The sequence below is a fragment of the Lissotriton helveticus genome, chromosome 4_1, assembly GCF_964261635.1.
Source record: "Lissotriton helveticus chromosome 4_1, aLisHel1.1, whole genome shotgun sequence".
Taxonomy (NCBI): Eukaryota; Metazoa; Chordata; class Amphibia; order Caudata; family Salamandridae; genus Lissotriton; species Lissotriton helveticus.
This window is the reverse complement of record NC_136063.1, coordinates 1087372356-1087397502: the sequence shown is the minus strand read 5'-3', so window position 1 is coordinate 1087397502 and position 25147 is coordinate 1087372356.

Genomic DNA, 25147 nt, shown 5'->3' with positions numbered 1-25147 from the left:
ACTACAAACATTTCTTATGAATGTTTTTGTACTCTTACCCGGTGCTTTCTTGGTGACTTGACAAATCTTTTTATTAGAGGACTGCTGCTTTTTTTCATTCACCTGCTGTCTTTGACATTTTGCAGCCTTTCTCAGTCTTTCTTTCGTTGGCATGTTGAAATCTTGAATGATCTGCAGTTGAATCTGTGGTAAAATATATTAAAAAATGTTATTAACCACTATTACCCAACAGTAAATCAATAACAGTAATCAAAAACTTAAAACACTACTTGACATTTTTACATAGAAGATTTTTTAGTGCTTGGCAAATTTAGAATACAGAAATAGCAGAAAAGAAATGGAATTTATATTCATGTTACCTGTGCTATTTTATATGTGAATCTGATCTAATTTTATGAGCATATTTTAATATTTTATTGAAGACACTACACATAACCTGTTTTTGAAGGTGTCTTTATTTTTAAATTAAACGGTTTACATTTTTACTTTTTATTTATTATAAATTTTTAAAATAAATGTTTATAGTTCCATAGGCTCAAGCACGTCAGCTTCCCATCCTATGTCATATAATTCGGACAAATCTGCATCCTCATCACGTTCTTCTTCATCCTCAGGATTTAAATCATCCAAGGGATCAACATCCACTGATGTTTCAATTACGAGTTCAATGATGAGGTCAAAATCAACTGATTGCTGATTGTCGCTCATGTTGATGTTGTCTTTATCTTTAAAGAAAGATAACAACAATGAGATGTTGCAGAGTAAGAGACAAATCTCAGAGATTATAATAGTAAAATTGTTTAACAAGAGTAACATTTTGCAGCTATTATATAGCCATGTCCAGCGATGCTGAGCAGGTGAAGCCTATGTCTAATTTTTCAGTGAACAGGACTCATCTCTTCTTAACCTTGGATAAGCCTCACCGACTCTGTGTCCCCTGCACATACTTAAATGTAAAGGGGCAGATTTATGTTAAATGGCACATCCCCAGGCATGCACCAGTTAACGTGCACCGCTGCTCTGCCACCCATGGTGTGCCGCATTTACAATCAGATAGGAGAAAGCTACGTCAAAACCCTGCGCCTGCTTGAAGCAGGCATAGGTCTTGACACAACATTGTGGAGATGGGGCACCCCTGAGCCTTGCTGGAGCTGCATCACACTTGCGATACAACTCCAGCAATGCGCCACCTTTACGGCACAGATGCGTCACGCATCTGTGCCATTTTTGCCCCATGCTGCGCCGCATTGTAAATGCAGCACACCATGGGTGGCGGAACAGCAGCGCAGGATGACTGGCACATCCCTGGTGATGCGCCAGTCATCATAAATCTATCCCTAAGCTTCTTATCTTGTTAGAGATGAACCGCCATATGTATCATCAAACTATTTTGCATTTCCTAAATAGCGAATTTTAAGGGATAAATAGCGATTCTTTACCATTCCTAATTTGCGATGAGCAAATTGCAAATTGCAAATTACCCATTCATTTCCATGGGCCAGGAGGCCCATAGGAATGAAGGTGCAATTTGCGATTAGCAATTAGCTCATCGCAAATTAGGAATTTTTCCAAAGGTGCAGGGGTGTCTCAAGAACACCCTGCTGCACACCTGAAAAAGAAAGGGCATGTATGGGCGTCATATGGCACCTTTTGTTTTTTGGAAAAAAAGCTTTTTGAAAAGAATTCGCAAATTACCACCAACTAGTAGTTGGTGGTAGTTTGCAAATCCTTAATGGCATTTTTTGCATATTTTTTGTTTGATACATTGCATTTAAGGAATCGCAAAATTTGCAAATCCTTCAGTGCAATCGCAAAATAAGGAATAGCAAATCTTGCTATTCCTTATTTTGCATCAAACTTGTTTGATACATACCATTTGTCTAATTAGCATTCGCAAAGGCCGAAATTCGCAGAATTTTGACCTTTGCGAATGCTAATTAGCTTGATACATATGGCCCCAAGTGAGGCCTGTCTTGCAACATGGTGCATCTTTTGCATCACTGCTGCATCGGTTTCATGTGGCACGTTTTTTTTACACCATGACACGTCTGCCTAAATGCATCAATTTGTAATTTTGTCGCCTCATAGCAAATCTTTTGCACCGCCGCTGCATCAGAAAAGTGACGCACAGTGGCGCAAAAGAGGCATACACCTATCATAAATCTGTCCCTAGCATTTTAAATGATTAATTCAGGATGACGATAAGGTGTGGCCTATCCAGAGGTTTGTTTAAGGTGAGGCCTACTCAGGATTGCAGATTAAAGTTACGCTTGATGAAGAATACAGAGGAGATAATACATGTAAAGGCCTACCAATGAAGTAAGTAATGTCCACTTCATTGCGACAGTCATCATAAATGTATCCCTAAGCTTCTTATCTTGTTACAGATGAACCGCCATATGTATCATCAAACTATTTTGCATTTCCTAAATAGCGAATTTTAAGGAATAAATAGCGATTCTTTACCATTCCTAATTTGCAATGAGCAAATTGCTAATTGCAAATTACCCATTCATTTCCATGGGCCAGGAGGCCCATAGGAATGAAGGTGCAATTTGCGATTAGCAATTAGCTCATCGCAAATTAGGAATTTTTCCAAGGGTGCAGGGGTGTCTCAAGAACACCCTGCTGCACCCCCTGAAAAAGAAATTTGGGGGCATATGGCGCACATACATGCCCTAAGGGCATGTATGGGCGTCATATGGCACCTTTTGTTTTTTGGAAAAAAAGCTTTTTGAAAAGAATTCGCAAATTACCACCAACTAGAAGTTGGTGGTAATTTGCAAATCCTTAATGGCATTTTTTGCATATTTTTTGTTTGATACATTGCATTTAAGGAATCGCAAAATTTGCAAATCCTTCAGTGCAATCGCAAAATAAGGAATAGCAAATTTTGCTATTCTTTATTTTGCATCAAACTTGTTTGATACATACCATTTGTCTAATTAGCATTCGCAAAGGCTGAAATTCACAGAATTTTGGCCTTTGCGAATGCTAATTAGCTTGATACATATGGCCCCAAGTGAGGCCTGTCTTGCAACATGGTGCATCTTTTGCATCACTGCTGCATCGGTTTCATGTGGCACGTTTTTTTTACACCATGACACATCTGCCTAAATGCATCAATTTGTAATTTTGTCGCATCATAGCAAATCTTTTGCACCGCCGCTGCATCAGAAAAGTGACTCACAGTGGCGCAAAAGAGGCATACACCTATCATAAATCTGTCCCTAGCATTTTAAATGATTAATTCAGGATGACGATAAGGTGTGCCCTATCCAGAGATTTGTTTAAGGTGAGGCCCACTCAGGATTGCAGATCAAAGTTACGCTTGATGAAGAATACAGAGGAGATAATACATGTAAAGCTCTACCAATGAAGTAAGTGATGTCCACTTCATTGCGCCAGTCATCATAAATGTATCCCTAAGCTTCTTATCTTGTTAGAGATGAACCGCCATATGTATCATCAAACTATTTTGCATTTCCAAAATAGCGAATTTTAAGGAATAAATAGCGATTCTTTACCATTCCTAATTTGCGATGAGAAAATTGCTAATTGCAAATTACCCATTCATTTCCATGGGCCAGGAGGCCCATAGGAATGAAGGTGCAATTTGCGATTAGCAATTAGCTCATCGCAAATTAGGAATTTTTCCAAAGGTGCAGGGGTGTCTCAAGAACACCCTGCTGCACCCCTGAAAAAGAAATTTGGGGGCATATGGCGCACATAAATGTTAACAACATTCCTTTACCTCAAAAACGATTTTCAAGTCATAATTTGAAAACACTGCCCACGGGGAAATGACTTAAAATGTCCTTAAGACACATGAAAGTGTTTTTTTAAAGCCTTTGCAAGTTTTTGGGTCACTTTTAACATGGCTATGTAACTCAAACAGTCAAAATCTAAATTTACCATGCACAGGTGGGACCATATTTTAATGTAATATGGGAAAAATGACATCAGAGACACTGAAATGCCTTATAAAGAAGCATACACCATTATATCCTTGTCATAAATTTACAAACCATTCAAAATCTAAATTTGCCATGCACAGGTGGGAGCATATTTACAAGGAATGTGCCCCACGGGGAAAGGTCTTTTAATGTAATATGGGAAAAATGACATCAGAGACACTGAAATGCCTTATAAAGAAGCATACACCATTATGTCCTTGTCATAAATTTAAAAACCATTCCTTTTCCCCAAAAACGATTTTCAAATCATAATTTCAAAACACTGCACATGGAGAAATGACTTAAAATGTCCTTAAGACACATGAAAGCGTTTTTTGATTGCCTTTCCAGCATGGTTGTGTCACTTTTAACATGGCTATGTAACGCAAACATTCAAAATCTAAATTTGCCATGCACAGGTGGGAGCATATTTACAAGCAATTTGCTCCACAGAGAAAGGTCTTACATTAAAATGGGAAAAATAACATCAGAGACACTCAATTGCCTTATAAAGAAGCATACACCATTATGTCCTTGTCATAAATATTATAACCATTCATTTTCCTCAAAAACGATTTTCAAGTCATAATTTGAAAAGACTCCACAGCTCCTATGCACAATAACACCCTGTCAGTACTAATACTTCACATTTTCTCCAATTACATTTTCTCAAAGAAACAAAATCTATTTGTAAAACACTTGAGACAAAGCAACATTTGAAAAACACAACTTTCTTCATAATTTTCTCTTGAAAGCACACTATTCTCTATCTAAATTAAAGAAATCTTTTCTCACCTTAGCAAATACTTTGAGTTTCAAAACAGTCTCAGAAACACACCAATTTGTCTTCAGCAGAGCAAAAGGTATGCACTCCAGAGTCTGCAGCTATCAAAAGCACAGAAATGCTGTAATTCTTCACACATATCTCTCATGTCACCCAATCAAAACTCTTCCCTCACTTTTTTTCAAATCAAAACCCTTCCCCCCTCTGCCCTTTCTGCCTTTTTTGCATAGCAACCACCTCCTTGAAGGCCTCTGGTGTTTGCAAGTTCACACAACAATGTTGCAATTGAACTCTGAACTCTCAGTGCACCTCATATCCAGTGCATTCTTTCATTTAATGATTTTTTCTTGACCACTCAAAATACATCTTTCAAAGAACTCATCCATGCACCCTAACTTTCTGTTTTCAGCAATCAAAATCCACCAATCACTGTTACTGCTTCATTAACACAGAAACTCCACAGTTTTTTTCATTTTAAACTCTTATTTTTTCAACTGCCATTTCATTGCCACACTTCATCTGACTGCAGGAGAACCTTCTCTCACCATGTTTTCTGTCTGGATTGTTGGACATAGTTACATCTATTGGGCTCAGAGGTATGCTGAGAACAGGAATTTACCTAACCTCAATTTACAAGATGTGGAAATTAAGTGGTTTGGCCACAGAGGATTAAAATGTCACCAATTGATACCATTGGTGAAAACCTTTATGCATTTGCCAAAACCTGACCTGTTAATTGTGCACTGTGGAGGTAATGATTTGGGCACTTTGACTGGGGTAGGTCTGGAAATGCTTTTAAAGGACACCTTTGAGCAATTAATGGCACTTTTTCCTCAGACTGCCTTGGTATATTCAAATATATGCCAAAGACAGAAATGGAGGTGGTCAAACCAATTTTGTCCACAAATTGAGAAGTCGAGGAAGCATGTAAACAAATCTGTTTCAGCTTACATGAGAGACCATGGAATGGGCTCCCTGTACAACAATAACTTGCGTTACTACATGCAAGATATCTACAGAGGAGATGGAGTTCACTTCTCAGATGAGGGCAACAGAATTTTCATTCTGAATTTAAGACTGTGCATTGGTACCTACTTATAAGTACCTAAATGTACCATAAACCCAAAAGCTCTTCTCAGAGCTACCCTACATCTGATCACTCACAATTATTATTTTACTCTAACATTTTTCACTAATTTTCAACAAAGTACGCTCCCTGGGGCGCTACCCGGTACGCGAACCGGGAGCTAACCTCGCTAAATTTTTAAAAAAATGTTTTTTTTTCGCACATATGGGCCTCCTCCTCAGCCACCCTCAGAAAACCTAGGGGGTCAAGATAAGTCTACCGTGCCCCCTTCTACCCATTCTGAACATTATTTGCCCTCCATCTTGTATCTTAATTCGACCGAAACACAAAATGGTGGACTCCCGTAACGCTTAAGGTTCGCGAACCGGGACGCTCGCCAGTTCGCGTACCGGGTCGCTCCCTGGGAAGCGCACCATCAAAAAAGGTGGGAAAGTAGTTTACAGAAAAGCGACTGGAGACAATTTCACCAAATATAGATTAGCTCATACTACATACCAATGCCTACCATTTTCACAAATTTGATTGAAATTCCATTTAACCATTTAGCCTGTAGACCTCTCTAAATACCCTGAGGTAAATTACTTCACAAAACACATCTGAAGTGTTGGAATTGACAACCAATTAAAATCTTACTTTCATTTTCTACTTTTTTTACCTGACATTTGATTGGCTATGTACCTGAATATATATAAAGGAAGAGAGAGAAACACAGCCATTTTGTCTACTACTTCCTTAACTACATTGCAAGATCATTTTCACTCACAACTTAAACTTGTTTTTAGAAGGTGAGATATTATTTTATAAATTTGAAAACATTTTCAGATAGTTATATACTATCCCTCTGTAAGAGTTAGACAGTGAGGAAGGCTTCTTTATTATAATTATGGATTGATTTAGGTTTCTGTGGTATAATTATGAATTTACTTAGGCTTCTTCACAGGCACTTTTTAATAGTACTACTTCACGCCTGAAACCATACAGTGCCCATAGATTACTTCTCTGTTATAAACTCACAAGTACCTGTCTGAACTTAAACCCACCAGTGCCCTATCTCTACTGATATATTTATTTTTTATGCAAATTACAGCAATAAAATGGAAGGTGAGCAGAATGTTTCCTTCGAAATTGTTCTGGAGAACAACACAGAAAGATATTGAGGACAATGATGACTCAGATTTCATGGATGAATCACGGGACCATGAATTAGTTCAATGTGTAGAATCTGTGGATCATTTACTTCATTATGATGACGGTCAAATGTGGGAAGTTATGTTCACTCAACAAGAGGACATATCGGACAGTCAAATGCTAGACGTTCTATTAAATTTTGAAAAACAATCCGAAAAATAAAATTGTATGTAATATTAAAAGATTGTTTGAGTCTTTAATAATTTTTATATGTAATTCATAAACTAGTTAAATGTTAGAAATGTTATTACATTTTCAAACACAATCACAATAATAAATAATTGCTTAAAAAATAAAAAAAATTAAAAATAATCAACAAAACCAACAATCAATTAACATACAGTATTTGAAAAGTCTATCATTCTTTTTTCCTTATAGTACGCTGCCCAGAACGCTTCCCGGTTCGCGAACCGGGCGCTACCCACGCAAAAAAAACAAAAAAAAAATTATTTTTTTTTGCCCCGCGGGGCCCTTTTAAAGCCTCCACATTAAACCTAGGGGGTCAGGGAGGATCTACTATGCCCCCTTATGGTCATTTCCCCCTTTGTTTTGGCCTCCTCTTGTCTCTCAATCCTACCGAGAGACAAGATGGCGGCCGCTCCGGACTGTTTAGAATGTTGACAGACACCGGAGAGCCAATCAGCTTCGCTACGCGAAGTTCCGTTACGCGTAAAGTCTGCGAACCGGAGCGCTGCCCGGTCCGCTGTTACAGATATATATCTTTTTTTAAACGTTAATTTCTCAAAATCCACTGAAGCACATATATTGAAACCTAGCAAAGGCACATCGGGCTACCAGTCCCTACAATGTTGCCAAGTTTCGTGGAAATCCATTCAGCCGTTCGGGCTAAAAGTGAGGCCAACCGCCCTATGTAAAACTCAATGTTAAAAACACGTTTTGGGACCCCCCTTTTTTCTCGGCCCCCCTTGACGAACCCCCCCCCAAAATTTCCAGGGGTTGCTCAGAAACAAAATGTTCCATTTTCCAGAAAATTTCAGCCAATTCCGTCCACAAACGCCAAAGTTATTAGACATAGAATTTTCAAAAATCCCATAGGGAAAAAATCCTAACTATATATACCTACTGGCGACCGCCAGTAGGTAATATATATAAAGCCGAAATGCATTCGCACTACAGCGGGTGTTACAGGAACTCATTACCTGCTCAAATGGATTAAATGCAGTTTCCACCTGTTCTCCTATTGTTGGCCTCTTCACTCTCGTCGTTGGAGGGGGTGATGGAACGTATATATATATATATATATAAATATATTATGCTTACCACCTTACATCCCAGTTGCTTGCTGCATTTAAATTGAAAAGAAGAAGACTGTTGAAAATTGAATAACTACATTGATATTAGCGCGTGCAGAGCTGGTAGACAGAGGCTAACCCACTGCAGATAGACAGATAATTAATTAGTAGTCAGAAAAGGCATTATATTCTGTGAGCTAGAGTTGGTTAGAGAAATTGGTTACTAATATGTTTATTTATGTTTTGGATGTCTAACCGACTCGCATAGACAGAAGTAGAAGGAGGCATTGCAGTGGAGTCTCTCTTGTTATCCCCTACCCCTTTCCCCTTCTTCACTGCGGTGAATGCTATCATTCGCTGTAGTGGGGTTTGGGAGGTGGGGTAAAGTTCTTCTGTTCCTATGGAAGCTCACGAATTTCAGGTGCGTGGTACTAGCATTCTGACAGAACAGCCCTACCAAAATTTAATAGGGAAGGGGAGCGGTGCAGCCTCATTCCTCGGCCGATATTGGCCATGGGTATACCATCCCCTGGAGCCCAGCTGAAGTTTAATGGGGAGGGGAGCCGGGTGCTCCCCCATCCTGGCCCGATTTCAGCCCGGGTATCCTATCCCTGGGGCGCCTTCTTAATTGAATGGGGTGGAGGGCTGCAGGAGCTCCCATCCCTGGGCCAACCCATCCAGCAGGGCTCAGCCATGCCTCCCTGGTATGCTCTGGGACTGCGGTGGAAGCCTTAAAACTCCTGCCATCCCAGTCAGCTCCCCACTTCCTACTGTGGCCGGCATCACTCTTGCCCAAAGGGAACTGCTGGTAATGCAGCTCCCTGCATGCGAGAGCAGTCGTTTCATCTCTTTTGTGATTCACTTTACTTGTGCTGGTACTTCATTTTCGTTTTTACTGTTTTCCCGGATAGTTGGAAACATGCGGAGCTCAGCGCCCTCCTGAAGAAACCCACCACGGACCCCACGGACCTCAACAACTTCCGCCCCATCTTGCTCCTCCCTTTTCCTGCCAAAATCATCGAGAAGACCGTCAACAAGCAACTATCCGCCTTTCTCGAGACAAACGGCTCCCTCGACCCCTCGCAGTCCGGTTTCCGAGCAAACCACAGCACCGGGACCGCCCTCATTGCAGCTACTGACGACATCAGGTCCCTGCCTGACAACGGGGAAACTGCTGCACTCATCCTCCTCGACCTTTCACCCTAACAACCCGCCTCCACCACGCCGGGATCCTAGGGAAAGCTCTAGAATGGATCATCTCTTTCCTCTCCGACAGAACTCAGAGAGTCCGCCTCCCCCCTTCCACTCAGCAGCCACCAAAATCATCTGCGGCGTTCCTCAAGGCTCTTCACTCAGCCCGACCCTCTTCAACGTCTACATGAGCCCCCTCGCAGCCATCGCACGCCAACACAAGCTAAACATTATCTCCTACACTCACGACACCTAGCTGATCCTCTCCCTCACCAACGACCCCACCACCGCCAGAGCCATCCTCCAGGAAGGAATGAAAGATGTCGCGGAATGGATGAAGCTCAGCCGTCTGACACTGAACTCAAACAAGACGGAAGTCCTCTTCCTCGGACCATCCCCCTCCACCTGGGACAACTCCTGGTGGCCCCCCGCGCTAGGCACCTCCCCCAAGCCCACGGACCAGGCACGCAACCTGGGCTTCATCCTAGACTCCTCCCTCACGATGACCAAACAAGTCAACGCCGTCTCGTCATCTTGCTTCAACACCCTGCGCATGCTCCGAAAGATCTTCCGGTGGATTCCCACCGAAACCAGAAAGACGGTCACCCAGGCCCTCGTCACCAGCCGACTGGACTAAGGGAACGCCCTCTACGCTGGAACCACAGCCAAACTACAGAGAAGACTCCAGCGCATACAGAACGCTTCGGCATGACTTATCCTGGACATCCCCCGCCACAGCCACATCTCTGCCCATCTGAGAGACCTGCACTGGCTTCCCATCAGCAAGAGGATCACGTTCAGACTCCTCACCCACACACACAGGGCTCTCCACAACATGGGCCCCAACTACCTCAACAACCGCCTCACATTCTACACACCCACCCGCCAGCTCTGTTCCGCCAGCCTCGCCCTCGCCACCGTCCCACGGATCCGCAGAACCACCACCGGAGGAAGATCTTTCTCCTACCAGGACCACCTCTCTCAACTCAAGACCTGGCTCTTTGAGAAGTAGCAGCACCCCCCCCTCCTCCCAGCGCCTTGAGACCCTAGTAGGGTGAGTAGCGTGCTCTATAAATGTGTTTGATTGATTGATTGATTGATTGATTTCTGCAGTCAGGGAAAGAGATGAAACCTCTGCTTTTAGCAAGCATGAGCAGTGTGACTGCTTCCTATTGCTGGTAGCGGAGTATTTGCTTTTTGTTGGTGGGAGCCATCAGTAACTGCCATGGAAAAGAAATAGCTATCTCCTAAGGGAGGGCACCTCTGGAGATAGCAGGACCGGTTCTGAGGTTGCCGGCTCCCAGGGCCATAATTGGCTGCTGGAGTGGGGCCATGAAGCCCCCGTCCTTTGCAGTGCATGGATCAGCCCTGTGGGGGTGGTGGTGCCCAGGGCCATATATGTCCAAGAATAGGGGCCAAGTGCCCCTCCAATTTTTTACAAAAGAAATTGGTCCCAGGAAGTTGGTGGCCTCTGCAGGGGCACTGGGGCTCACCCTGAAGCCCGCAACAAAAGACACTGGCTACCATGGGTGGGACCAGGGCACCCACTTTGACTGGCCTGGCCCAAGGGATGGAGTCTCCAGGGCCGAAATGGGTGCAGGGAGGGGGGCCCTGGGCTGAAATGGGCCCGGGGAGGAGGCCCCCCTCCCAACTTAATAATTAAATAAGCCCCAGGGGCTGAGGTCAACCCCCCCCCCCCCATGCACGGTCAAAAGCAATGCGAGGCAGAGGTTGGATTAATGTAAAATAATTCAATATTACTTCACGTTGAAAAAAATAGAAAGTCACTGAACAAATCAAAGGTTACAGGTATGTTATATTTAGGAAATAGAATTTAAAAAACCTTTGAAATTCACTGTAAACAAAGGTTATTGAGACATTATAGTTAGGTTTACATTTTACACACACAAAACCATACACATTCAGCAGCTATAGTTAGGGTTACCCGAAGAAACTATAACTGCTACCCTAAGGTAACAATGACCCATATGCACAAAATTCTGAAATTGTGATTCCTGAATAGCAAATCCGTGGAAATCAGTATTTTGGAACTGCAAAATAGAATGCATGTAACCTGCAGTCTCGTAATAGTGATTCTTATGAATTCACTATTAGGAAATTGCAAAATTGCAATTTCTTAATAGGAAATCACAATTTTGGATGTGGATCATTCTGGTAGCAGAATAATGATGTCCCGGGGATGACTGACAACAGACTCATGGCACTGCCTTTTCACAGAGCATTTTTGCATCTAAATGGGGACCTCAGTCTTTCTTGCTGACCAAAGTTCTGTAATATCATTTCCAAAGGCTCTCAAAGCAGTTGGTATTGCAAGGGGTTGGTACCATTAAACAAATTAGCCTCACAAGGTTGTTTTCTGTCAGCATGTATGGTTCTTAAATAAATATATTTTTGCAGATATAAGATCCATGAGTTCCCATAGCTTTTTTTGATGGCACAAACTGTGAAACTGTGATGTCATGCCCACTCTTGGGAGCCTTTGCAGGCCCTCATTTGTGTTGCGTTAGTCAAGGCACGTTTACAGGTGACTTGTTATCCTACACAGACAGGTCACTTTACCAATCTCAACACAGTTTTGACAATTTGTTCCTTGTGTATCAACTTAGATTTGATACAGTACCTTGATTTTTGCAATGATCTAAGCAAACACCAGCCTGTGACTGACAACTGTAAGACTGCTCTTTATTCCACAAACTATTTTTGTTTTTGATAATGATGCTGTAAAGAATGGGAAACGGTGATAATATTTGTGACCATTATTGTATTTGTAGGTTTATTTATACCATATGAACGAATGTTTTAACTTTATTGTTATCAGCTGTCATTGCTGATGTTTTTTATTTTCAAGCCATAAGCAAATATTGCATGATTTAACTAAATCAAATATTTATTGATTGATTCTCAAAAGACAAGTTGGCTTAAGGGTTGCACATACTATCAGCTGTGTGAGTACATAAATCCGTTAGAGGATCTGGGTAATCCATATTCAGACAAAAACAAAAGGTACAGTTGAGTCAGGATTACAAGATCCGTTGCAACTGTGCAGGTTAGTGGCATGTTATCCTTAGACTGCACTTGCTAAAAGCCCTGCTAAAAGCAGGTGAAATCTGGTGTCTCTTTTTCAGATACCTTTGAAAATATGAAACACCTGTTGAAAGTGGCATCAGTATTTCTGACCTCCCCAGTGACCCCTCATTTCTAAAGTAAAACTCAGTGACTCTGCCCGGGAATGTAGCAAGAAAGGCTTAGTCTGTGCAAGTAACTTGATTCCATGCAAGAGTTAAGTTAGGATAGTTGATGCTGTGTGCATATAGGGTGCATTTGCCCAGTGTCTAAAATGACTAGGCTTTTCTAACATATATTTTACCAAGTGTTTTGAAAACAAAGCAACCTAGACTTGTCACTGGTATTTCCCTAGTCAAACATTTCTTGGCAGAACAGGGCACCCTGACATGTACAAGTACATACATTATTGATAAGGACATAAGCTTCTGTTAAATGTTTTGAATCACTAAACTGGTTCCAAGGAGCAAGAGAACACATGGAAATAGGATTTAGTCATGAATGGACACCAAACATCTGCTCCGCATGGAAAAATAGCCACAGCAACAGAGCTTAGGGGCTCAATATGATGGCAGAAGGACCACCAACGCCGGGCCAGCGGTGGTGGTCCTTCCGCCATCACACAAGAAATTCCCACTGCCAAATTAGGATGGCTGTGGGAATCCCAATGTGTCCCCGGCGGATGGAAAGTCTGTCTGCCACGGTTCCCCAAGGCGGTCCTTTTCCGCCCATCTTGCGGAACCAGGATACAGGGCAGCATTGGGACAGTGCCTTGCAGGGATTACGGAATCCCATTCCGCGGTCATCCCAATGCAAAATGACAGACAGAGGTTGGATTCAGGGACCCGTTGCGGGCCCCCTCTGTGTGGGGCGGGTGCACTGGGGGATACCCATGGTACCCCCCTGCATTTCCATGCCCCAAGTGGCAGGCACCGCATGGTGCCTTCCACGTGGTGCACGGTATTGCTGTGCAAGCACTTTTGACATTGCGTACAGTGCTGCAACCAGCAGCACCGTCCTCAATGTCAAAAGCCCAGGATGTGCCGGCCAGTATGGAGTGCGTATCTTAATATGTGTGGTGGGACCGCCGCACGTCTGGCAGGCGGTCCCAGCACCACAAAAATGGCAGGCGGACTGATGTCCACCCACCATCGTAATGAGCCCCTTAGATCTAATCAGGGTGAACATATCCAAGTCTACTCATCATTTAACTTTATTCAAATCTTTTTTGATTAATAAAAGTACAAACAATTAAAATCTTATTTTGGATATTATATATTTCAAGTCTACTCATTGGATCAACAAGAATAATTGATAAATGATTAGTGATAAAAGGCTGTATCATATGACCTAGGGGAGACTTTCAAGCAGCTTTGCACATACTTGTGGCATGGGGCCCAAGCACTGTCCATTTCTCAGCCAAGTGTTGGTTGTACAAGCCAGCGAGAGGCCTCCCATATCGCCTTCATAGGGGCATCAGATGTCTTGCTTGCACTGTCATGTTCTCGATACAGAGTTGCCAATAACCCAGCGTCAGTGGGGGGTGAATTTCTCATAAAAGTCTTTTGAAGCTAGGCTTTAAGCAACTCTCTCAGACTTGTACATCTATGTCTCTGATAGCCCAAGTCTGTTAAATCAACAACAGTTCTGTACACTTCTTCATCAAATTGACCACAGAAAAGTGCAGGTGAGTGTTACAGGGAGAAATAAAGTAACACATGCATTATCCAAATATATAAAGGCAAAAATGCATAGTTAGCCAAGTTTCTGAATCGTGAGTTAAGACACAGCGGTCCTCTTATGGTGAATGTAACTAAATGTTTTCATTTGAGATGTATATGTTAATGTTTACAGTCATTCACTCTGGCAGCATTTTTGGTGCTATTTTAATGTTTACACCTGGGGACCATCAGAGCCGATTCGATGGTAATTGCACTTCTTAAATGGCCATTAGGCGACCATTTGCAATTAGGAAATTTGCTGTTCATGTGATGACCGAATCACAAATAGGAAATCCCTATTTGGGATTTGTTTTTTTGTGATTCCCAAAATGTGATTTTGAGTAGAAATCGCATTTTACATGGCCACGTATGCTTTTCATATATACCAAAAGGCAATTTTTTATTTCTTTATGGCCCAAAATAGCTATTTGTATGGTTAAAAAACACAAAAAAGATTTTCACAGATGGGCCTTTATCTCACACCTTGGCCATGCACCTCTAATTACCCCACATATTCCATCACTCATAACATCTTGTATGACATAATTGATAATGTCACAGCAACATTTGCAACAAAATTATTGATGAGAAAACTGCATGGCGGGGGCACCAGTTATAGTTACCGTTGGGCATAAATTATTGATTATTCTAATAATTCTAACTAAAACTGTTGAATTTCAAATTTTCTGTGTATAAAATGTGAACCTAACTAAGATCCTGTGAAACCTTTGTTTTTTCCAGATAAATATATATTCACCCTACTTACTAGTTTGTCCATACATGTTATATAGACTCTGGAATGTGCAATGTGCTGTGCAATCTGATAACCTTGAGGTATTATTCCGATAGACTACCATATATGGCTGACTTCATTGCATCTCACAGTGCTTACATTGCCAATTTGGGCCATAGACCTATTTATGCAGCGCATAATATAGCGTAGCATAATCTGAGATTTTTCTTTGAACTTTTGCAGAATAATTATTAGGCATATATATTGACAATTTGCGTTCCTAACCTTACCACTTATGTCTGAAATTAGGGGTGAGAGATCATGGGGCGGGTTCACTGACACAAAATCGATCTAAAAAATATCGATGTTAAAAATATCGAGTAAAAAATCGACTCCTATACCTAAACAATATAAACACAAACATAATAATTTATACATATATACTTACTTTAAAATAATTGATAAACAATTAGTTTTAATTTATGTTAAAATTTAAAATAATATAAAAAATAACAATATATATTAATGATTTAAAATATTAAAAAAACAATAATCTATAATAAAAGAAAACATTAAACGATTGAAAATTATTTATACTTACATTTCACAATACAATCGGTGCAACAGTAGGGAAAGTGTTGGATAGCAAAGGGGTAAAAATAACTATTCCCACTCCAGTGCAAAAGTAGAGTAAGTGTTGGATAGCGGAGGAATTAAATTTACTATTCCAACTCCAGTGAGTGCTACAGAAGGGAAAGTTTTGGGCAGTGGAGGGGTAAAAATTACTATTCCCACTCCAGTGAGAGAAACAGTAGGGAAAGTGTTGGATAGAGGAGGGGAAGAAATTACTATTCCCACTCCAAAGAGTGCAACGGTAGGGAAAGTGTTGGATAGCAGAGGAGTACAAATTACTATACCCACTCCAGTGAGTGCAACAGTAGGATAAGTGTTGGATAGCGGAGGGGTAAAAATTTCTATTCCAACTCCAGTGAGTGCAACAGCAGGGAAAGTGCTGGATAGCGGAGGGGTAAAAATTACTATTCCCATTCCAGTGAGTGCAACAGTATGGAAAATGCTGGATAGCAAAGGGGTAAAAATTAATATACCCACTCCAGTGAGTGCAACAGTAGGGTAAGTGTTGGATAGCGGAGGAGTAAAAATTATTATACCAACTCCAGTGAGTGCAACAGTAGGGAAAGTGTTGGATAACGGACTTCAAAAATTACTATGCCCTCTCTGGTGAGTGCAAAAGTAGGGAAAATGCTGGGTAGCGGAGAGGTAAAAATTACTATTCCCTTTCCAGTGAGTGCAACATTAGGAAAAGTGCTGGATAGCAGAGAGGTAAAAATTACTATACCCACTCTAGTGAGTGCAGCATTAGGGATAGTGTGAATAGTGGAGAGACAAAAATTAGTATTCACACTTGAACAGTTAAAACAAAACAAATCATAAAAATAAAAAAAATCATAAAAATAAATTAAAAATATTTACAAAATGAAAAATCGAATATATTAAATATATAAAAAAAGAAAACATATCACAATATTAATTCCATATAAGAAAAACTTACAAATAATATATAAAATAAAATAATAAATACATTTATAAAAATATTTATTTTAAACTAAAAAATATTTACAAACAAATTAATTAATACATACATTTATTTACTTCATATCCTGCCCTATAACACCACACCAATAACAAAAACCTTCAACATTTTTAATTAAATTTACTTATATAATTAACATGAATAATAATCAATTAAAAAAATATTAAGAAAAACATATAAACATTAATTGACTACACACACTTTAAAACTAATATATATCCACAACATACACCTAAATTAAGCTGTCAAATATTAAAATACAATTAAAACGTATTTTTAAATTAAAAACTATTACTATTAACAACTAATAATAAAGTAATTAAAATGTATTTAATATTCACTCTTTATCCCTTTAAAAATAAAAACACTCACAAAAATAAACAATTACCCAAAATAAATATCAAATAATTAACATTAATTAACTATATATTAATTAATTAAATACAAATTACTCCCCACCCTTTACACCACAACACATACCTAAAAGTAATTACACAATTACCATAATTGATTACCAATTAATTAATTAAAATTATCATACAATTATTAATTAAGGCAGAGAGGCAAGATGGCGGCCGTGGTGAAGGCTGTGTGAGCAGCCCTATCCCTTGCTCCGAGCACCCTGGAGTAGAAGGAGGAGATCTTTGCGCTCTGACCGACTGATAGCGAGTGCCGCATGCTGGAGAAAATCTCTTACCGGCGCTTCTTTTGAAAAGGCGCAGGCATGATTTGAATGACTTCAGACCAGCTCCGGTGATTTTTCTACGACTTGTGTAGCTGTGTCTGTCTTCATCAGAGGCAGTGTATCCAGCGGCTCCGTGTAGAGGTTTTCGGTGGAGGTTTTCGCTTGCTCACGACTCGGTCACCACAGCTGTTCCGAATGCTGGCTGACCTTTTTCGTATTCAGCGGCGTGCCCCGCTCTGGCGTGTAACAACGTATCTGCTCTGGGCTCAGAGCAGCGTCTATCCCGGACGCGGGGGGTCCCGCAAAAAGAAGATGCAGCCTCAAGCTCCGGTTGGAACTCGTAGCCATAAATCGAATGAAGATGCTGGAAATACCGTAGGAGGTAATGGTGACGGCGGCAGTGGCGTCAGTGTGGAGAAACAAACAACTACTCCCAGCAAGACTCCCTGTAAGACTGTATCCAGAGTGGGGAGAAATATACAGAAGGGGAGTGCACAACTTCAGAAACCTGTTGAAAAGCCGGCGGGCGCAGGTGGGAAAGGCATCCTCTCTCTGACGCTTCCTGAATTTTTGGAGAAACAATCAGTAAAGAGAAAAAATGAGGAAGCCTCTCAGTCTAAAGACATTGAGTTATTGACAAACCAGGCTCTAGATAGTGCGAACTGCTGCATTATGGGATATGGAGTCCTGGGAACTCTGGGAGATATACAGGATATACAGGAGACTGGTAAAGAGTTAAGCCCATCATTAGTGCTTGAAACTTTTTCGAGAGTAGAAGTGTTACCCCCCCAGGAACTGCCGGAAATTTTTTATTCTCTATCTGATTTTTCTACAGATGAGAATACGAATATTAGTAAAGACTGGGGTGATTACAGTAACGAGAGTAGTTCAGTAGAGGGGGAGTTTAGCGGCAGCCTAGTTACTCCGAACGTTTCTGCTTCTACGGTTAGGAGACGAAAAAAGAGGGGCTCTCAACGGGTTGTAAATAAGGAGAGTGAATCTAATTTACTGGAGGTGGCTGAAGGTGCGTTTTCTAAAGTAAATCCTCAGGAAATAACTAGTGCATCTAAAACCCTCGAGGGCAATGATCAGGCTGCTAATGCTACAGTCGAGGATGGACCCCCCAATGACAATTCTAAGGAAATTACTCTGATAACTATTTACAACACTATGATGAGTCATAGGGACGAAAGCAAAGCAGAAAATCAGCGCACTCAGGCGACGTGTTCAAAGGTAAAAAATGCAGTTCGCAGGGCTATCAAATTGTGCACAGAGACAGCTGATAGAGACACTGAGGCAGAGGCGAGGATATCTGCTCTCGAGGATGAGACTGTAGTGCAAAAGCAAGAAGTCGCTAACATTAAGGCCCACAGAGATGATATTTCTGATAAACTGGCAAGCTTGGAGAACCAGGCCCGTAGAAACAATTTGCGGTTTTTGGGTGTACCCGAGAAAAAAGAAGGGGCTGATGTCAGGGGTTTCATCATTGGGCTACTAATGGATGCCTTCCCTGAACTGACGACGTGGGACTGGTCCAAGGAAGTGCAGCGTGCACATAGACTTCCTTTTGTAATTAGAAAACCACGACAAGGTCAAGAGGAATATCCCAGGGCCATTTTGGTTTCCTTTAATAATTTTCTTGCCAGGGAAGCAATTTTTTCATTAGCAAGACCGGATAAAAAAGCTGAAGGCATGAACTGTCAGTTTTTCGTGAGACCTGATTATTTTCAGGCCACCGTGTCTCAACGATGGCAACTACGTCAACTTATCCCAGACTTCCAGAAGAAGGGAGCCACAGTGTTCCTGCAAAATCCGGCTAAATTGAAGACTATTTTTAAGGGTCAGACGAAATTTTTCTTTTCAGAAATTAAAGCTAAGGAATACTTGGACACTTTATGATGCTCTATGACATAATGCATATTTTTGAGTTGGCTATGTTGCTGTATTAGAGTATTCTAGGAAGATTAGTGTGTATCTTTTCCTCTTTTGTGTTTTCACAGATATCGCATATGTATGAACTGTTCTCCTTCTACCCCTGGAGGGGTCTCTAGGGCAGGGGATGCGGTACTCCATCTGTTCCAGGAACTGGCAGTTCCTGAGCCTCATATGTTGGGGAGGGTGGGGGGGGCTTCTGGGTGGGAGGGGGGTGGTGGGGTTGGGGATGGGGTTGGTGGTGGGGGTGTAAGGCAGAGGTAGTTACTAGTGTGCAGACATTGAGACACATATTACGTTTTGTTGATTTTTTTGGTCCTTTTTGGTTATTGCTACAGGATGGATAAGAAAATAAAATTTTGTACCTTGAATATTAATGGCCTTAATGACCCGAAAAAAGTAGGGATTCTTCATAGAATAATACAGTTTTTAGGTGTCGATTTCTTGTGTATACAAGAAACCCACGTTCCCTGGGATAAACGAGCCCTTTTAAAAAATCTGGGGCTTGAACTTTTAGTCACCTCTAAACAAATGGGTGTTAAAAGAGGTATTGCAATCTGTATGAAGAAAGGGGTGGGGAAATGCCTTAGAACTCTAGCGGATAAATGGGGAAGATGGGGCCTTGTTGAATTAGTTGTGGAAGGGCATAAATTTACTGTTTGTTGTATCTATGGTCCCAATTTGGACGACAACGAAGTTCTTAACATTGTTAATGCAGAAATTTCAACTTGGCCTCAGCCTATAATCCTATGTGGGGATTTGAATATTCACATTGAAGCAAATTGGAATATTAGGTCTGAGAGGAAATATTTTGGTCGTAAAAGGAGGACTTATAGAGCTCTAAGAGAACTAGTACTAGGAAACGGGCTAGTGGATGCATGGTATAAATTGCAAGCTAATGACCCAGGCTATACTTTTTTTTCGATCCCTCATCAAAAGTTTGTCCGCTTAGATTATTTTTTTGTTTCCTCTTCGTTTATGGAGAACGTGAAGATTGAGGTGTTACCACAATTGGTCTCTGACCATAATCCAGTTATTATTGAATTATTTTTACCTTCTAAATGTGGAAGACCTAAAATACAGTGGTCATTTCAGAGAAATCTACTACTTGATGAAGAATATCTTCAATTTATGGCTGGAATAATGAGGGATTTTTTTGGGCAGAACAATGGGACGGCCTCAATACAAGTTGTCTGGGATACTTTTAAGTCTATTGTGCGGGGGGGAAACAATCAGTTATTCCAATTTCAAACGTAAGAAGAGCCAAGCCGATTTTAAAGCTAGATTAGATAAAGTCCGGGAGGCTGAAGTTAATCTTGCTTCTGCCCTTAGAGACAAGCAAGGCTCTGACGAGGCCCAGCGACTTCTAGTCATTGAGCGGTCCACTTTGTATTCATATGTAGCAGACCAGGTAGCGGTTAAATATAAACAACATAGAGCTGAGTGTTATGAATACAGTGAGCAGACAGGGAGGATCTTAGCTCAACGGCTCAGACAGAAAGCAACGCTAAATGAAATAGTGGGAATTAAGGACTTAGATGGAGTATTTCAGGAGACTAAAGCAGGGATACTAAAGGCATTCAGTTGTTTTTATAAGGTATTATATAACGATACCAATAACGAAATTAATAAAGTTAGTGATCCAATGGACTATTTGAGGTATATCGAAAACACACCGCTGATCGAAGATGACAGAGCTCTTTTATCAGCTCCTATTATATGGGAGGAGATTGAGAATGCAATTCTTGGGGGTCCATTATGATGTCGGGCGGATTGCCTCCGCCAGGCTGGCGGTAGCCACCGCCGGCCTGGCGGAGGCAATCCGCCCGACATCCATTGCCAAATTCCCCCCGCCATATTAGGATGGCGGGGGGGACCGCAGCGGTGATAATCACCGCCCGCCTGTTTTCCGCCCCGGTGGCCTTGCGGCCGGGGCGGAATATGTTTAATATGGTGGCGGTGTCTGTTAGACACCGCCAGCCATATTAGAATGCGCATTCTGGCACGCCTTTGCACATGGGGGGTACCTATGGTACCCCCCCGCATTTCAAAGTGCAACATGGCAGGCACCGCGCGGTGCCTGTCATGTTGCACTTTGAAATGCACAACGTGCACGTTTCACAAGGCGGCGGGCGGAGATTACTGCTCCGCCCGCCCGCCGCAATGGCAAAAATACAGGAAGCGCCCGCCTGTGTGGCGGGCGCATCCTAATGCACATTCCGGGACCCCCGCCCTCGAGGTGGGCGGTCCCGTTCCGCCCGCCATCCTAATGGCCCCCTTAGTCTTGACGCTGGGAAAGCAATGGGGCCAGACCAAATCCCTCTTGAATTTTACCGTACCTATAGGAATATGCTTAAATCAGAGCTACTTAAGATATTCAATCAAGCTTTCCAAGGGAACCCACCTAGCTCATGGTCCACGGCCACAATCGTAGGTTTTAGTAAGAAAGGTAAGGATCCCAAAGAACTAGGTTCATACCGACCAATATCCCTTATTACATCAGACAGTAAGATTTTTTCAAAAATTTTGGCCAACAGATTAAATAATATGATGCCTGATTTAGTATCTAAGATTCAGCACGGCTTTATCAAGAATAGAGACACAACAGATCATATAAGGCGTGTTATTACATTGTTAGACTGGGCACAGGCCACGGAATCTCCATTCGGGGTTATCCTGCTGGATGCTGAAAAAGCTTTTGACAGGGTTGACTGGAGATTCCTGTGGTCTGTTCTGGCCTGGAAGGGTCTTCCGCTAGAATTTATTATGGCCATACAGGCACTCTATTCTAGCCCTAAAGGAGCGATTCGTATAGGTACAGAAATCTCTGATTCTTTTTCAATCACCAGGGGGACAAGGCAGGGCTGTCCCTGTTCCCCTTTATTATTTGCACTCTATATAGAACCATATTTGAATAAACTCATTAAAGAGACAGGGATTCCACCAGTAAAAGTGCATAATGCTGAGCACAAGGTTTTTGCCTATGCAGACGATGTTGCCATTGTGACCTCAGATGCTGCTTTAGCTATACCCAAAATTATAGAAATGGCACAGGAGTTTGGTGCACTATCAGGATATAAGCTTAACATCTCTAAAACTCAAATTTTACACTCATCTGTCGGTCAACCGACAGGCATAGCTCTAGCTCCTGCAGGCACATACCTTGGAGTAACTATTTCGGCCAAGGTGGAGGACATAGTTGGGCTAAATTTGGACCCTTTGTAAATTTCTACAAATAGGACATTAGAAAGGCTAAATAATTTGCACTTGTCACTTTATGGCCGTACAAATGTGGTGAAAATGTTGATTTTTCCAAAATTTCTTTATTTTTTTCGCACTATACCACTTTTTTTTCCTTCTTCCCTTTTTAACAAAACAGATCGAATGGTATCCAGGTTTTGATGGGGCTACCATCGTACCAGAAGATCTTTAAAGTGGTGTATTTTGCCGAAAGTACGCGGTGGCCTGGGAATACCGAGCTTTCGACTTTATTATTGGGCAGTTATACTTAAACTTATGGGGATTCTATTATTTCATGATTTCAGTCTAGAAACATTTATGACACCATCCATATATGAAATGCTGCTGGGGGAGGAGGCGCGACAATGCTTGGTGAAATTTTTAGAACCGTGTTATTATAAAAAAACAAAGTTTAAGATAATGATATCAGTATTTCAGATATGGAAACAAATAAATAAGAAGTTTCACCTTTTACCAAAGTTCAATTATTACACGCCGCTTTATGGGAATAGTCCTCTTTCTGGGATCTTCGCGGATCCCGCTATGCATCGGTGGCAAACCTCGCAGGTTTATCTGCTGGGGCAATTATATCAAAATGGATCTCTTGTTTCATTTGCAGAACTACAGGAAAAATTTGGACTTATAAGGGGTGATTTTTTTAAATTCTTGCAGATTCGTAGCTTTTTGGAAACCAATAATGTATTACATACTGACTTAATGCAGTCAAAAGATGTCTTAGAGAGTTGCAGAAAGAAAAATCGAATCGGTGTCGTATACCAATTGCTGGTAGACAGGATGCAAGATGATTTAGTCTTTCATGCGGAGAAGTGGCAAAAAAGCTTGGGAATTAAGGGAATAGATGTCTCTAGGGCTTTTGAGATATGTAATAGGGTCTTAGTTAACGGCTCTCTTAAAAGTCAGCATTTTATGTCTGCTTTAGACTTGTATTATACACCTTCAAAACTTGCAAAGTGGAAAGCACTAAAGGGTACAAACTGCAGTCGTTGTGGGTTCTTTGCTGTTGATCTAAACCATATGTTTTTTCGTTGCCCGAAATTGATGCAATTTGTATGTAAAGTTCAAGAATTTCAAAAAATTGTGATGAAAACAAATGTGATCTTATCATCTGCACTTATAATTTTTGGAATTCAAACTGAATCTGAAGTGCTGTCAGCAGCTGAAGAAGTTTTTTTATTCATAACTATGGCAGTATTTCGATCTTGCATAACCTCACGGTGGCTAGATAAGGACCCCCCAACTTTTAGTCATTGGCAATCTAAATTGTTAAATATATACAGGATGGAAAAGGCTATTTATAAATTTAAGGGACGGAAAAGAAAGATTTTTGCTAAAAAATTATGGTCCCCGATTGAAACTTGGATCTGAAAAAGCAATTGATGTATTAAGTGTTAGTTATTTGATTATGTGATATGGGGGGAGGGGTCTCCCCGCTGTAGAAGTATTCTAATGAATTTGTACGTGCCTTAGTGTTTTATTAGGCGCTATTAATTGTTTTTTTTCTTCTCTTTCTTTTCTTCACTTTTTTATTTATTGCTGCAATTGTATTTGTATATGTAATTTACCTCTGACACAAAAATTAATACAAATATATTTTTAAAAAACAATTATTAATTAATGAATTAATTAATAATACAATACTTTACACATTTAACACTATAACATCTCAACTAAACAAATATTAATAAATAAAAAACAATATATCAATTTAATATAATTAAATTACTTCCCACCCTATCCCCTTAAAAACCCACAACCCCCTAAGGAACTAAAAATGGAAAATTCAAATTAAAAAAATAAAGTAATACCTAATAAAAATATAACACATATATTACAAATACAAACAATTCTCATACAAAAAAATACACCACATACATTTGAAATATATACTAAAATACATAACATTAATAAAAAATGATATTTTTAACAACAATATTTTTGCAAACGATATTAAACACTTTGATATTTTTAAAATCGATACTACTTACCTTAAGTCAATATTCTTGACCACGATATTCTTGCTGTTGTGTTTCTGATATTAATGACTTGATATTTGTGCAGCTCAATATTTTTTACTCGACATTCTGTCCCTGCACCCATGGGGCCAGATGGGCACCCATGTGTACAGATGCACAAAGCACTTTTTGGGTCGCAAACAGCCTAATTCTCTGCCTCAGGCAATATGTGACTTTAAAAATGCTTTTTTTATTGTACAAAATTCAAAATGTGATTCAAACACTTGTTACCGAATTGAAATTTGCATTTGCGATTCATAATTTGAAAGAGGCTTGCTTTGGCCGCCCCTTCCAAATACCGAATGGTATGGTATGTCTTACTGTTTTGTGACTGAATTCCAGTCGCAAAACAGTAATACTTTGCCACCATTGTAAAAGTGGTGGAAACCCACTCACAAATTAGACTGTTTTGCTGGTGCCTTTGAGAATGTTGAAAAAACATTTTTAACCCCAGCAACTCCCTCAGAGATGGGACGGGCTAAGGGAGGTCTGGCTGTTTTAGTATCAATAATCTCTCCAATGAAAGTTTTAAGGACCTATCTGTCTTCTCCCTATTTCCAGTTTATTCATCTAGTTACAGAAGAAAGGCTTACGTTAGTTATAATTAACTTCTATAACAATCTTTTTGATTCAACTAAAGTCACAGTT